Genomic DNA, 12260 nt, shown 5'->3' with positions numbered 1-12260 from the left:
GGCTCACGAGCTGTCCCACGCAGGCTCTCGCTGTCGGCGGTGTCGGCGACTTGATCGAAGCAAACAAGCCTTGGCAAAAGCAATTGTAGGAGGATTTGGAAATCAGCTGTTGGTTCTGACCAGCAAGGTCAGAGGGATTGCTCCTTTGGAGGGGAGCAAGGGCCAGTCTGGAGCAACCAGACCAGCGGTGTTTGTCGTAGATTTCGTCGCCAAGATGGCCACTAGCCAGCGGGCCAGCAACCGGTTAGGCGCGTCGAGTGGCAAAATGCAGAAGGGCCCCACGCAGATCGTGGAGATGCTGGAGGGCTCACCTTTGGTGCAGATGCTGCTCGAGGGTTGGGCTTCTCAGGACCCAAAGCACAACTTGGAGGGAGCCTCGGTTGTTGCACTTGTCAGCTTGTCGTAGTCGTTCCAAGATGGCTGGCTCCACGTGTCTCGGTGCCTCCACGGGTCTCCTCTTTTCAGGGACTGTGGATCAGGCGGTGAGAGGTCTGGAGGTCCAGGTCTTGTCAGTCTCTGGGCTCGGGCTCCGGCGGGAGGCGGCGGCAAAGCAGACGGTGATTCGCTGGATGGTGCTTGCGTTAGCAAGGTGGTCACTCCCTGACCACAGGGGAGATTTTCTTCAGTCTTCTGTGCAGCAGAATGTCGAAGTTCCCGTCTTCTTCTTAGTTTCAAGTTGATTCCAGGATGTCTGAAGTCTTAGGACACAGCTCCTACCTTTAAGCGGATTCTAGGGGCCGGACTACCTGCTAGGTCCCTCCCTATGGGTGGGACCAGGAAGGGGGGTGGTTACACCCCCAATCCTTTGTCCAGCTCGCCCCAGGCCCGGGACTGGTGTGCCCCAGGACCGGTTTGAACTGGCATATGCCCCGAGGCTCCTTGTGAGCCACAGGCATGTCTGGTTTCTTTCAAGCCCTACCTGACCAATACACAAAATCCTGTCTGGGGTGGTGCATGCACCTCCCCTGGCAGGAAACCCTTTGTCCACACCTCCCAAGCTGGAAGGACTCCCAGCAGCAGGAGGGCAGACTTGTGTCTGTGGTGGCAGCATCCATTTTGTGGAGCTGAGGCTATGTCTGATTTTACCCGGGTTTCAGGCACTGTACATGTCGTGTCCCTCTAGAAGGGTGGAATGCTAACCCCGTCGCCAGAATTGGCGAGGGGTTAGTATTCCAATTCGTATGACACCTTACTCGACATGTTTTGATAAAGCCAAACCAAAGATAGCATTTAACCGCGAGGTTCATAATGCACTTAAGAGTATATGGTATGACGATATCTGGAAACAGTAGAAGGAAGTTGTTCCGACCACTGCAGACAGGCTCAGCTCATGCCAGAGCACCATCTCACATGGAACCAAGCACTCTGCCTTCAGGATTGTTAAGGCCTGCCATGGAGTGACTTATAGGTTACCAGGTGTCCCATTTAAGGTTAGGTATAGGTATACAACACCTAAGTAAGAGGTGATTACACCAACTTACCCCAGCTGAGTGATCAGCCAGTTGTGTCAGATTGTTAGGCCAAGCCTGGGGTGGCATAATACATGCTGCAGCCCCTGGCAGGCCTTGGGTACACCAATGCCCTGGGTACCTAGTGTACACTGGTACAGGGGCTGACAGGGTGATCCAACCAATTGGGTATGTACCTAGGGTACATGGAGTCCATTTTACAGAGAGAGCAGATAGCCTGAGAGCCTGAATGGCAGGATCTCAGGCCAACTAAGTCGAAAAACCAGCTAGACACTAGGCAAAAATTTGGGGGTAACCATAGTCAGATATCCACCTTCCTACACAACCCCCCCCCAAACGAAGGGAGATAAGGCTGACCTTGACCAGGTAAGCCTATATTGCCCAAGTGGCCATATAAGGAGGAACCAGCACTGGCATGGTTACCCCCTGTCTCATGGTCCACTAAGCAATCCCTCACCCTAAGGGTATCAGAGGGTCTCCACCATAGGGAATCTCTACCTGTGGTGTGTCTTGGCAAAGTAAAAGGCTGGTGTTGAGATGGAGTACTGAAGTGAGTGTCCTCAAAGTGAGGCCTCAGCTTCCTCCAATCATCCTCCACCATGGATGCCTTTCTTTCTTTAACTGAGTTGCACTGTGCTCTCAGGGTCAGCCTCTGGCTACCTAAAGCTGGAGGCTGGGTCCCTTTTGTGGGCTTACTGGAGGGACAGGTCAGGTTTGGGGCCCTAAGGTCCCATGTTTGCCTGTGCCCAACAGAATCCCCCTGGGGGAGGTCCCTAACTACCTGTAAAGGAGATCCCTCAGGAATGTTTTTACCCATCACCTGACTAGGGCTACTAGCCAGGCAATCCTCATTCTTTTGATGGGGGGGTTCTTGTGGACAGGGGCCCTCTGGGGTCCACTGGCCTCCCTGACCTCTGCAGCCCTGGGCTGACTGAGGCAGGGTAGAGAGAGGCAGGCTACCTGCACCAGACTGGATCCCACCTTGGAAGGGGCCACTGACATCAGAGGCTCTGCCAGGCCAGGCCTGGCTACCTCTGGGGCAGTTCCTTCACAAGGGGTGAGGTCAGATCCCTGAGGAGGCTGACCTTTTCCTAATGTCTGGGGAGAGGGAGACTTTTCTTCCTCCCCACTACTCTCAGTTTGTGTGGAGTGATCCATTGTTTCAGGCTTCACTACACCTATGTCAGTCTGAGTATAGGCTGAGACCATTACAGCCTTGCCAACCTTTTCAGGGGGGCACTCAGTTTGTGTTTGAGCTGTGACTGTCACAGCTCTGCCAGTCCCTACAGGGAAGTCTGTCTGTGCCTGGGCTGTGGCTACCACTGCCCTTCCAACCTTTTCAGGGAGGAAATCTATTTGGACAGGGGTTGTGAATGGCACAACCCCCCTACCCTTTTGTGAAAGGCCTACCATTTTAGAATGGGTGTCTTGTTCAACTCCAGCCCAAGCTGAGAGTTCTAAGTCATTCCCCAGTAAGCAGTCTACAGGCAAGGTTGGGGACACTGCTACCCTTTTAGGGCCAGTGACCCCTCCCCAGCTGAGACATACCTCTGCCATGGGATGACTGTTCTGTTTGCCATCAATGTTAGTCACCTGGTAGGAGAAACCGGGCAAAAGCTGCTCAGAGGGAACTAGCCAATGGGCCACCATTGTGATGCTAGCCCCAGTGTCTCTGTAGGCCTCAGCTTTTGTACCATTGATGTAGGGCTCCTGTCTGTACCTACCCAAAGTGTTGGGACAGGCAGTGAAGTTGGCAAACCCCATGCCACCATCACAGACAAGAGTGGTTGCTGTAGGGGAATTGGCTAAGCCAGGGTCCCCCTGTGTTCCCCAAGTAAACCCACCCAGATTTCTGGGGGCACTCCCACCACCTGGGGGATTACTGCTGACAGTAATAGGTGGTGTGACAGGAGTAATTGGAGGAACAGTTTTGTTTTTAGCCCTTGGGCAACCGCTGTCAGTTTTCCAATGCCCAGGAGTTTTACACTCATGGCAGTAGGGCTTTTTAGCTGTGGTAGAGGAGGGAGCTTGGGACCCACCACCCTGTGTGGAGTTTTGGGGCCCTGAGGAAGGTTTCTCTTTTTCTTTATCCCCACCCTTCTCTTGAGGCTTGGTGGTATCTTTCTTTTGGTCACCACCCTGGTTTTTAGGCCTGATCCTGGTCCTGACCCATTTATCTGCCCTCTTTCCCAATTCTTGGGGAGAGGTCAAATCTGAGTCTACCAGGTGTTGATGGAGAAGCTGGTTTTGACAATTACTTAAAATCTGCTCTCTCATCATCAAATTGTACAATCCTGTATAATCAGACACCTTACTTCCCAGCAACCAACCCTCCAAAGCCTTAGTGGCACATTCCACATATTCAGACCAGTCCTGAGTCTGTGTCTTCTGGGTGTCTCTGAACATTAACCTGTACTGTTCAGTGGTTAAGCCTAACCCATCAACTAGGACACTCTTCAGGACTCTGTAATTTCTGACATCCTCTTCTCTAACAGTGAGGAGTCTATCTCTGCCTCTCCCCTCAAAGGAGAGCCATAAGATTGCTGCCCACTGGTCTTCAGGAACCTGCTGCACTTTGCAGGCTCTCTCAAGAGCAGTCATCCATTTGTGGATGTCATCCCCACTTTTGTAGGGGGGCACAATCTTGGACAGGTTCCTATTGTCAAAGACCCTATCTTTGTCCTTAGGGACAATGCTGCCACCAGTGGGTATAGACCCACTCTCTTTATGCTGTCTAGCCTTGCTAAGTTTCTCTTCCATCAGGGCTACTTCTAGCTCCTGCTTCCTGATCCTCAGCTGGGCCTCTTGCATCTTGGCCTCATGTTCCCTCCTCTGAGGGGTGGTCATCCTTCTCCTGGAGTGACCTTGAGAGCCTCTAGAGCCATGGGAAGCATTGGAGTCACCTGAGCGATTCCTTTGCCTTCCCAGCCCTGTGTTAAGTCCACTGGGGAGATCCAGTGGGTTGAACCCACTGTCAGTCCCCAATAGCCTTGGTTTAGCTGGGCCAAGTATAACACTTGGCACTGGGCTAGTTCTCCCTTCATCCTCACTACTGTCAGTATCCTTTTCACTCTCATCCTCTGTGGTAGGCATCCCATCTAAGGGGTGACTATTGGGAAGGGGTACTTCAGTGGCATCTTTAGAAGGGGGGCCTCCTGTTCCTGTCCCTAAGGGGGCTAACTGGGAAGCTTTCTTGAGTGCTCTCTGATTCTCATCATTCTGTAAGAGCTCTCTGAGCTCAGCAGAGTTTGGGTTCTTGGGCTGTTTAAGGCCTCTAAGAGTTGCCAAATGCCTGAGCTCATTCTGATTAAGGGTAGCAAAGCTGGATGGTGCCCTCTGGGGGTCACTCTCAACAGAGATGGGTACAGTGGACCCCTCTGCCCCGGCCATTGCTCTTAAGTGTGGGTGGATGTGTTGCAATCTACCTACACTTGGGTTTACCTACTAAACCTATCTAGTAGTTGTAGTCAGGGTGTGCTACTCCCTTTGCTCTACAACAACTAAGTTCAGTAGAACTTATGTATATCTAATCTTGTTTTATATGTACCTACAGGTACCTATGTGATCTTTCAATTGGTAACCAAGAGATTACAATGGTAAAACACAGCAAGCTCAAATCCAACCGCTGCTCACCAATGTGAGAAGTTGGCCTGGTATATGATGCTCACTAGTTAAAGTGATCACCTTGTACCATGCCAAGCAACCCTTATGGTGTGGTTGTAAGTCAACCTTTTCGGACTAGCTGCCCTAGTGGTAGCGTAGGCTAAGCAGTCTTTGAGGCTAAACTCGTGAAGCGTGTTAAGCCAGCTGTTTTACCAAATGTAACCCCCTTTTATACCAATGAAAGGACACCACACAGATATATATTCAAAATATATATGTATTTATTTCTCAAAGTAACCCCTAGTCTCTTTATGAGCACAGGAGCACAAATCGTCAAACAAGATTATCACAGAATACACAGAAGTTGCACGTTATATGGATAGGCCCTGGTGGCCACTCAAACCATATACTAAAATAGTGGTATAAGTACCACGAACAGAAAAGGAAAAAGGCCTAGGGCCTCTAGAATCGCTGGGCCTACAAGGAGCTAACGTCAGTTAGTGACCAGGAGGTCCACGGGTGGCGTGTGCAGAGCAAATAGTCACACGCGTGCTCCCATAGGTTTCAATGGGTGCGTAAAAAGTACAAAGTTACTGCAAAGGAGATCTTCCGGGTTGACTAGGAACTTAAGATTTGGAACACAGGCACTAGAGATGTATTACTACACATGGGCACCGGAGTACCAGCTTTACCTCACCCACAGGAAGCGGGTGCATAGGCCTCAAAGTGCGTCGGGTTTCTTCTATCTGTTCCGTGGAGCTTGAAGACAAAGATGCTGCAGGCGGTCGGTCCGGGAGAGATGCAGTGGATCCAAGAGTGGATCGGAGATGTTGAAGACCTGTAAGCAGAGGGGACAGTGTTCACAGTCACTAGCCAGTGACCAGCGTGGCACCAGGTGGGTACCAGGCGATGTCGGGTGCAAACAGGTGATGAGGGGTAGCTTGTCTCCGCAGCCACGTGGTCCCTGAAGGTCGACGACGTCCAGGAGTCGGCTCACGAGCTGTCCCACGCAGGCTCTCGCTGTCGGCGGTGTCGGCGACTTGATCGAAGCAAACAAGCCTTGGCAAAAGCAATTGTAGGAGGATTTGGAAATCAGCTGTTGGTTCTGACCAGCAAGGTCAGAGGGATTGCTCCTTTGGAGGGGAGCAAGGGCCAGTCTGGAGCAACCAGACCAGTGGTGTTTGTCGTAGATTTCGTCGCCAAGATGGCCACTAGCCAGCGGGCCAGCAACCGGTTAGGCGCGTCGAGTGGCAAAATGCAGAAGGGCCCCACGCAGATCGTGGAGATGCTGGAGGGCTCACCTTTGGTGCAGATGCTGCTCGAGGGTTGGGCTTCTCAGGACCCAAAGCACAACTTGGAGGGAGCCTCGGTTGTTGCACTTGTCAGCTTGTCGTAGTCGTTCCAAGATGGCTGGCTCCACGTGTCTCGGTGCCTCCACGGGTCTCCTCTTTTCAGGGACTGTGGATCAGGCGGTGAGAGGTCTGGAGGTCCAGGTCTTGTCAGTCTCTGGGCTCGGGCTCCGGCGGGAGGCGGCGGCAAAGCAGACGGTGATTCGCTGGATGGTGCTTGCGTTAGCAAGGTGGTCACTCCCTGACCACAGGGGAGATTTTCTTCAGTCTTCTGTGCAGCAGAATGTCGAAGTTCCCGTCTTCTTCTTAGTTTCAAGTTGATTCCAGGATGTCTGAAGTCTTAGGACACAGCTCCTACCTTTAAGCGGATTCTAGGGGCCGGACTACCTGCTAGGTCCCTCCCTATGGGTGGGACCAGGAAGGGGGGTGGTTACACCCCCAATCCTTTGTCCAGCTCGCCCCAGGCCCGGGACTGGTGTGCCCCAGGACCGGTTTGAACTGGCATATGCCCCGAGGCTCCTTGTGAGCCACAGGCATGTCTGGTTTCTTTCAAGCCCTACCTGACCAATACACAAAATCCTGTCTGGGGTGGTGCATGCACCTCCCCTGGCAGGAAACCCTTTGTCCACACCTCCCAAGCTGGAAGGACTCCCAGCAGCAGGAGGGCAGACTTGTGTCTGTGGTGGCAGCATCCATTTTGTGGAGCTGAGGCTATGTCTGATTTTACCCGGGTTTCAGGCACTGTACATGTCGTGTCCCTCTAGAAGGGTGGAATGCTAACCCCGTCGCCAGAATTGGCGAGGGGTTAGTATTCCAATTCGTATGACACCTTACTCGACATGTTTTGATAAAGCCAAACCAAAGATAGCATTTAACCGCGAGGTTCATAATGCACTTAAGAGTATATGGTATGACGATATCTGGAAACAGTAGAAGGAAGTTGTTCCGACCACTGCAGACAGGCTCAGCTCATGCCAGAGCACCATCTCACATGGAACCAAGCACTCTGCCTTCAGGATTGTTAAGGCCTGCCATGGAGTGACTTATAGGTTACCAGGTGTCCCATTTAAGGTTAGGTATAGGTATACTACACCTAAGTAAGAGGTGATTACACCAACTTACCCCAGCTGAGTGATCAGCCAGTTGTGTCAGATTGTTAGGCCAAGCCTGGGGTGGCATAATACATGCTGCAGCCCCTGGCAGGCCTTGGGTACACCAATGCCCTGGGTACCTAGTGTACACTGGTACAGGGGCTGACAGGGTGATCCAACCAATTGGGTATGTACCTAGGGTACATGGAGTCCATTTTACAGAGAGAGCAGATAGCCTGAGAGCCTGAATGGCAGGATCTCAGGCCAACTAAGTCGAAAAACCAGCTAGACACTAGGCAAAAATTTGGGGGTAACCATAGTCAGATATCCACCTTCCTACAGTCAGTGTCAGTCAGTCAGTGTCAGTCAGTCAGTGTCAGTCAGTGTCAGTCAGTGTCAGTCAGTCAGTCAGTGTCAGTTAGTGTCAATCAGTGTCAGTCAATGTCAGTCAGTGTCAGTCAGTGTTAGTCAGTGTCAGTCAGTCAGTCAGTGTCAGTCAGTCAGTGTCAGTCAGTGTCAGTCAGTGTCAGTCAGTCAGTGTCAGTCAGTGTCAGACAATATCAGTCAGTCAGTCTCAGACAGTGTCATTCAGTCAGTGACAGTCAGTCAGTGTCAGTCAGTCAGTATAAGTCAGTGTCAGTCAGTGTCAGTCAGTCAGTGTCAGTCAGTGTCAGTCAGTCAGTGTCAGTCAGTGTCAGTGTTAGTCAGTCATTGTCAGTCAGTGTCAGTCAGTCAGTGTCAGTCAGTCTGTGCCAGTCAGTGTCAGTCAATCAGTGTCAGTCAATCAGTGTCAGTCAGTCAGTATCAGTCAGTCAGTGTCAGTCAGTGTCAGTCAGGCAGTATCTGTCAGTTTCAGTCAGTCAGTGTCAGTCAGTGTCAATCAGTCAGTGTCAGTCAGTGTCAGTCAGTCAGTGTCAGTCAGTCAGTGTCAGTCAGTGTCAGTCAGTTTCAGTCAATGTCAGTCAGTGTCAATCAATGTCAGTCAGTCAGTGTCAGTCAGTCAGTGTCAGCCAGTGAGTGTCTGTCAGTCAGTGAGTGTCAGTCGGTGTCAGTCAGTCAGTGTCAGTCAGTCTGTGTCAGTCAGTATCAGTCAGTGTCAGTCAGTGCCAGTCAATGTCAGTCAGTATCTGTCAATGTCAGTCAGTGTCAGTCAGTCAGTGTCAGCCAGTGAGTGTCTGTCAGTCAGTGAGTGTCAGTCGGTGTCAGTCAGTCAGTGTCAGTCAGTGAGTGTCTGTCAGTCAGTGAGTGTCAGTGAGTGTCAGTGAGTGTCAGTCAGTGTCAGTCAATGTCAATCACTGTCAGTCAGTGAGTGTCAGTCAGTGTCAGTCAGTGAGTGTCAGTCAGTGAGTGTCAGTGAGTGTCAGTGAGTGTCAGTCAGTGTCAGTCAATGTCAATCAGTGTCAGTCAGTGAGTGTCAGTGAGTGTCAGTCAGTGAGTGTCAGTCAGTGAGTGTCAGTCAGTGAGTGTCAGTCAATGCCAGTCAGTCAGTGTCAGTCAGTGTCAGTGAGTCAGTGTCAATCAGTGTCAGTGAGTCAGTGTCAATCAGTGTCAGTGAGGCAGTGTCAATCAGTGTCAGTCAGTGAGTGTCAGTAAGTGTCAGTCAGTGAGTGTCAGTCAGTGAGTGTCAGTCAGTGTTAGTCAGTGTCAGTCAGTGTCAGTCAGTGTCAGTCGGTCAGTGTCAGTCAGTGTCAGTCAATGTCAGTCAGTCAGTGTCAGTCAGTCAGTGTCAGTCAGTCAGTGTCAGTCAGTCAGAGTCAGTCAGTGTCAGTCAGTGTCAGTCAGTCAGTGTCAGTCAGTGTCAGTAAGTCAGTGTCAGTCAGTCAGTGTCAGTGTCAGTCAGTCAGTGTCAGTCAGTGTCAGTCAGTCAGTGTCACTGTCAGTCAGTCAGTGTCAGTGTCAGTCAGTCATTGTCAGTCAGTGTCAGTCAGTCAGTGTCAGTCAGTCTGTGTCAGTCAGTGTCAGTCAATCAGTGTCAGTCAATCAGTGTCAGTCAGTCAGTATCAGTCAGTCAGTGTCAGTCAGTGTCAGTCAGGCAGTATCTGTCAGTGTCAGTCAGTCAGTGTCAGTCAGTGTCAGTCAGTGTCAGTCAGTTAGTGTCAGTCAGTGTTAGTCAGTGTCAGTCAGTCAGTGTCAGTCAGTCAGTGTCAGTCAGTGTCAGTCAGTGTCAGTCAGTCAGTCAGTGTCAGTTAGTGTCAATCAGTGTCAGTCAATGTCAGTCAGTGTCAGTCAGTGTTAGTCAGTGTCAGTCAGTCAGTCAGTGTCAGTCAGTCAGTGTCAGTCAGTGTCAGTCAGTGTCAGTCAGTGTCAGACAATATCAGTCAGTCAGTCTCAGACAGTGTCAGTCAGTCAGTGACAGTCAGTCAGTGTCAGTCAGTCAGTATAAGTCAGTGTCAGTCAGTGTCAGTCAGTCAGTGTCAGTCAGTGTCAGTCAGTCAGTGTCAGTCAGTGTCAGTGTTAGTCAGTCATTGTCAGTCAGTGTCAGTTAGTCAGTGTCAGTCAGTCTGTGCCAGTCAGTGTCAGTCAATCAGTGTCAGTCAATCAGTGTCAGTCAGTCAGTATCAGTCAGTCAGTGTCAGTCAGTGTCAGTCAGGCAGTATCTGTCAGTTTCAGTCAGTTAGTGTCAGTCAGTGTCAGTCAGTCAGTGTCAGTCAGTCAGTGTCAGTCAGTGTCAGTCAGTTTCAGTCAGTCAGTCAGTCAGTCAGTGTGAGAAGTTGGCCTGGTATATGATGCTCACTAGTTAAAGTGATCACCTTGTACCATGCCAAGCAACCCTTATGGTGTGGTTGTAAGTCAACCTTTTCGGACTAGCTGCCCTAGTGGTAGCGTAGGCTAAGCAGTCTTTGAGGCTAAACTCGTGAAGCGTGTTAAGCCAGCTGTTTTACCAAATGCAACCCCCTTTTATACCAATGAAAGGACACCACACAGATATATATTCAAAATATATATGTATTTATTTCTCAAAGTAACCCCTAGTCTCTTTATGAGCACAGGAGCACAAATCGTCAAACAAGATTATCACAGAATACACAGAAGTTGCACGTTATATGGATAGGCCCTGGTGGCCACTCAAACCATATACTAAAATAGTGGTATAAGTACCACGAACAGAAAAGGGAAAAGGCCTAGGGCCTCTAGAATCGCTGGGCCTACAAGGAGCTAACGTCAGTTAGTGACCAGGAGGTCCACGGGTGGCGTTTGCAGAGCAAATAGTCACACGCGTGCTCCCATAGGTTTCAATGGGTGCGTAAAAAGTACAAAGTTACTGCAAAGAGGATCTTCCGGATGGACTAGGAACTCAAGATTTGGAACACAGGCACTAGAGATGTAATACTACACTTGGGCACAGGTGTGCCAGCTTTACCTCACCCACAGGAAGCGGGTGCATAGGCCTCGAAGTGCGTCGGGTTTCTTCTATCTGTTCCGTGGAGCTTGAAGACAAAGATGCTGCAGGCGGTCGGTCCTGGAGAGATGCAGTGGATCCAAGAGTGGATCGGAGATGTTGAAGACCTGTAAGCAGAGGGGACAGTGTTCACAGTCACTAGCCAGTGACCAGCGTGGCACCAGGTGGGTACCAGGCGATGTCGGGTGCAAACAGGTGATGAGGGTAGCTTGTCTCCGCAGCCACGTGGTCCCTGAAGGTCGACGACGTCCAGGAGTCAGCTCACGAGCTGTCCCACGCAGGCTCTCGCTGTCGGCGGTGTCGGCGACTTGGTCGAAGCAAACAAGCCTTGGCAAAAGCAATTGTAGAAGGATTCGGAAATCAGCTGTTGGTTCTGACCAGCAAGGTCAGAGGGATTGCTCCTTTGGAGGGGAGCAAGGGCCAGTCTGGAGCAACCAGACCAGCGGTGTTTGTCGTAGATTTCGTCACCAAGATGGCCACTAGCCAGCGGGCCAGCAACCGGTTAGGCGCATCGAGTGGCAAAATGCAGAAGGGCCCCACGCAGATCGTGGAGATGCTGGAGGGCTCACCTTTGGTGCAGATGCTGCTCCAGGGTTGGGCTTCTCAGGACCCAAAGCACAACTTGGAGGGAGCCTCGGTTGTTGCACTTGTCAGCTTGTCGTAGTCGTTCCAAGATGGCTGGCTCCACGTGTCTCGGTGCCTCCACGGGTCTCCTCTTTTCAGGGACTGTGGATCGGGCGGTGAGAGGTCTGGAGGTCCAGGTCTTGTCAGTCTCTGGGCTCGGGCTCCGGCGGGAGGCGGCGGCAAAGCAGACGGTGATTCGCTGGATGGTGCTTGCGTTAGCAAGGTGGTCACTCCCTGACCACAGGGGAGATTTTCTTCAGTCTTCTGTGCAGCAGAATGTCGAAGTTCCCGTCTTCTTCTTAGTTTCAAGTTGATTCCAGGATGTCTGAAGTCTTAGGACACAGCTCCTACCTTTAAGCAGATTCTATGGGCCGGACTACCTGCTAGGTCCCTCCCTAAGGGTGGGACCAGGAAGGGGGGTGGTTACACCCCCAATCCTTTGTCCAGCTCGCCCCAGGCCCGGGACTGGTGTGCCCCAGGACCGGTTTGAACTGGCATATGCACCGAGGCTCCTTGTGAGCCACAGGCATGTCTGGTTTCTTTCAAGCCCTACCTGACCAATACACAAAATCCTGTCTGGGGTGGTGCATGCACCTCCCCTGGCAGGAAACCCTTTGTCCACACCTCCCAAGCTGGAAGGACTCCCAGCAGCAGGAGGGCAGACTTGTGTCTGTGGTGGCAGCATCCATTTTGTGGAGCTGAGGCTATGTCTGATTTTACCCGG

Source organism: Triturus cristatus, chromosome 1_1 (assembly GCF_964204655.1).
Source record: "Triturus cristatus chromosome 1_1, aTriCri1.1, whole genome shotgun sequence".
Classification (NCBI taxonomy): domain Eukaryota; kingdom Metazoa; phylum Chordata; class Amphibia; order Caudata; family Salamandridae; genus Triturus; species Triturus cristatus.
The sequence above is the reverse complement of the archived record's forward strand: the minus strand, read 5'-3'. Positions refer to the sequence as shown.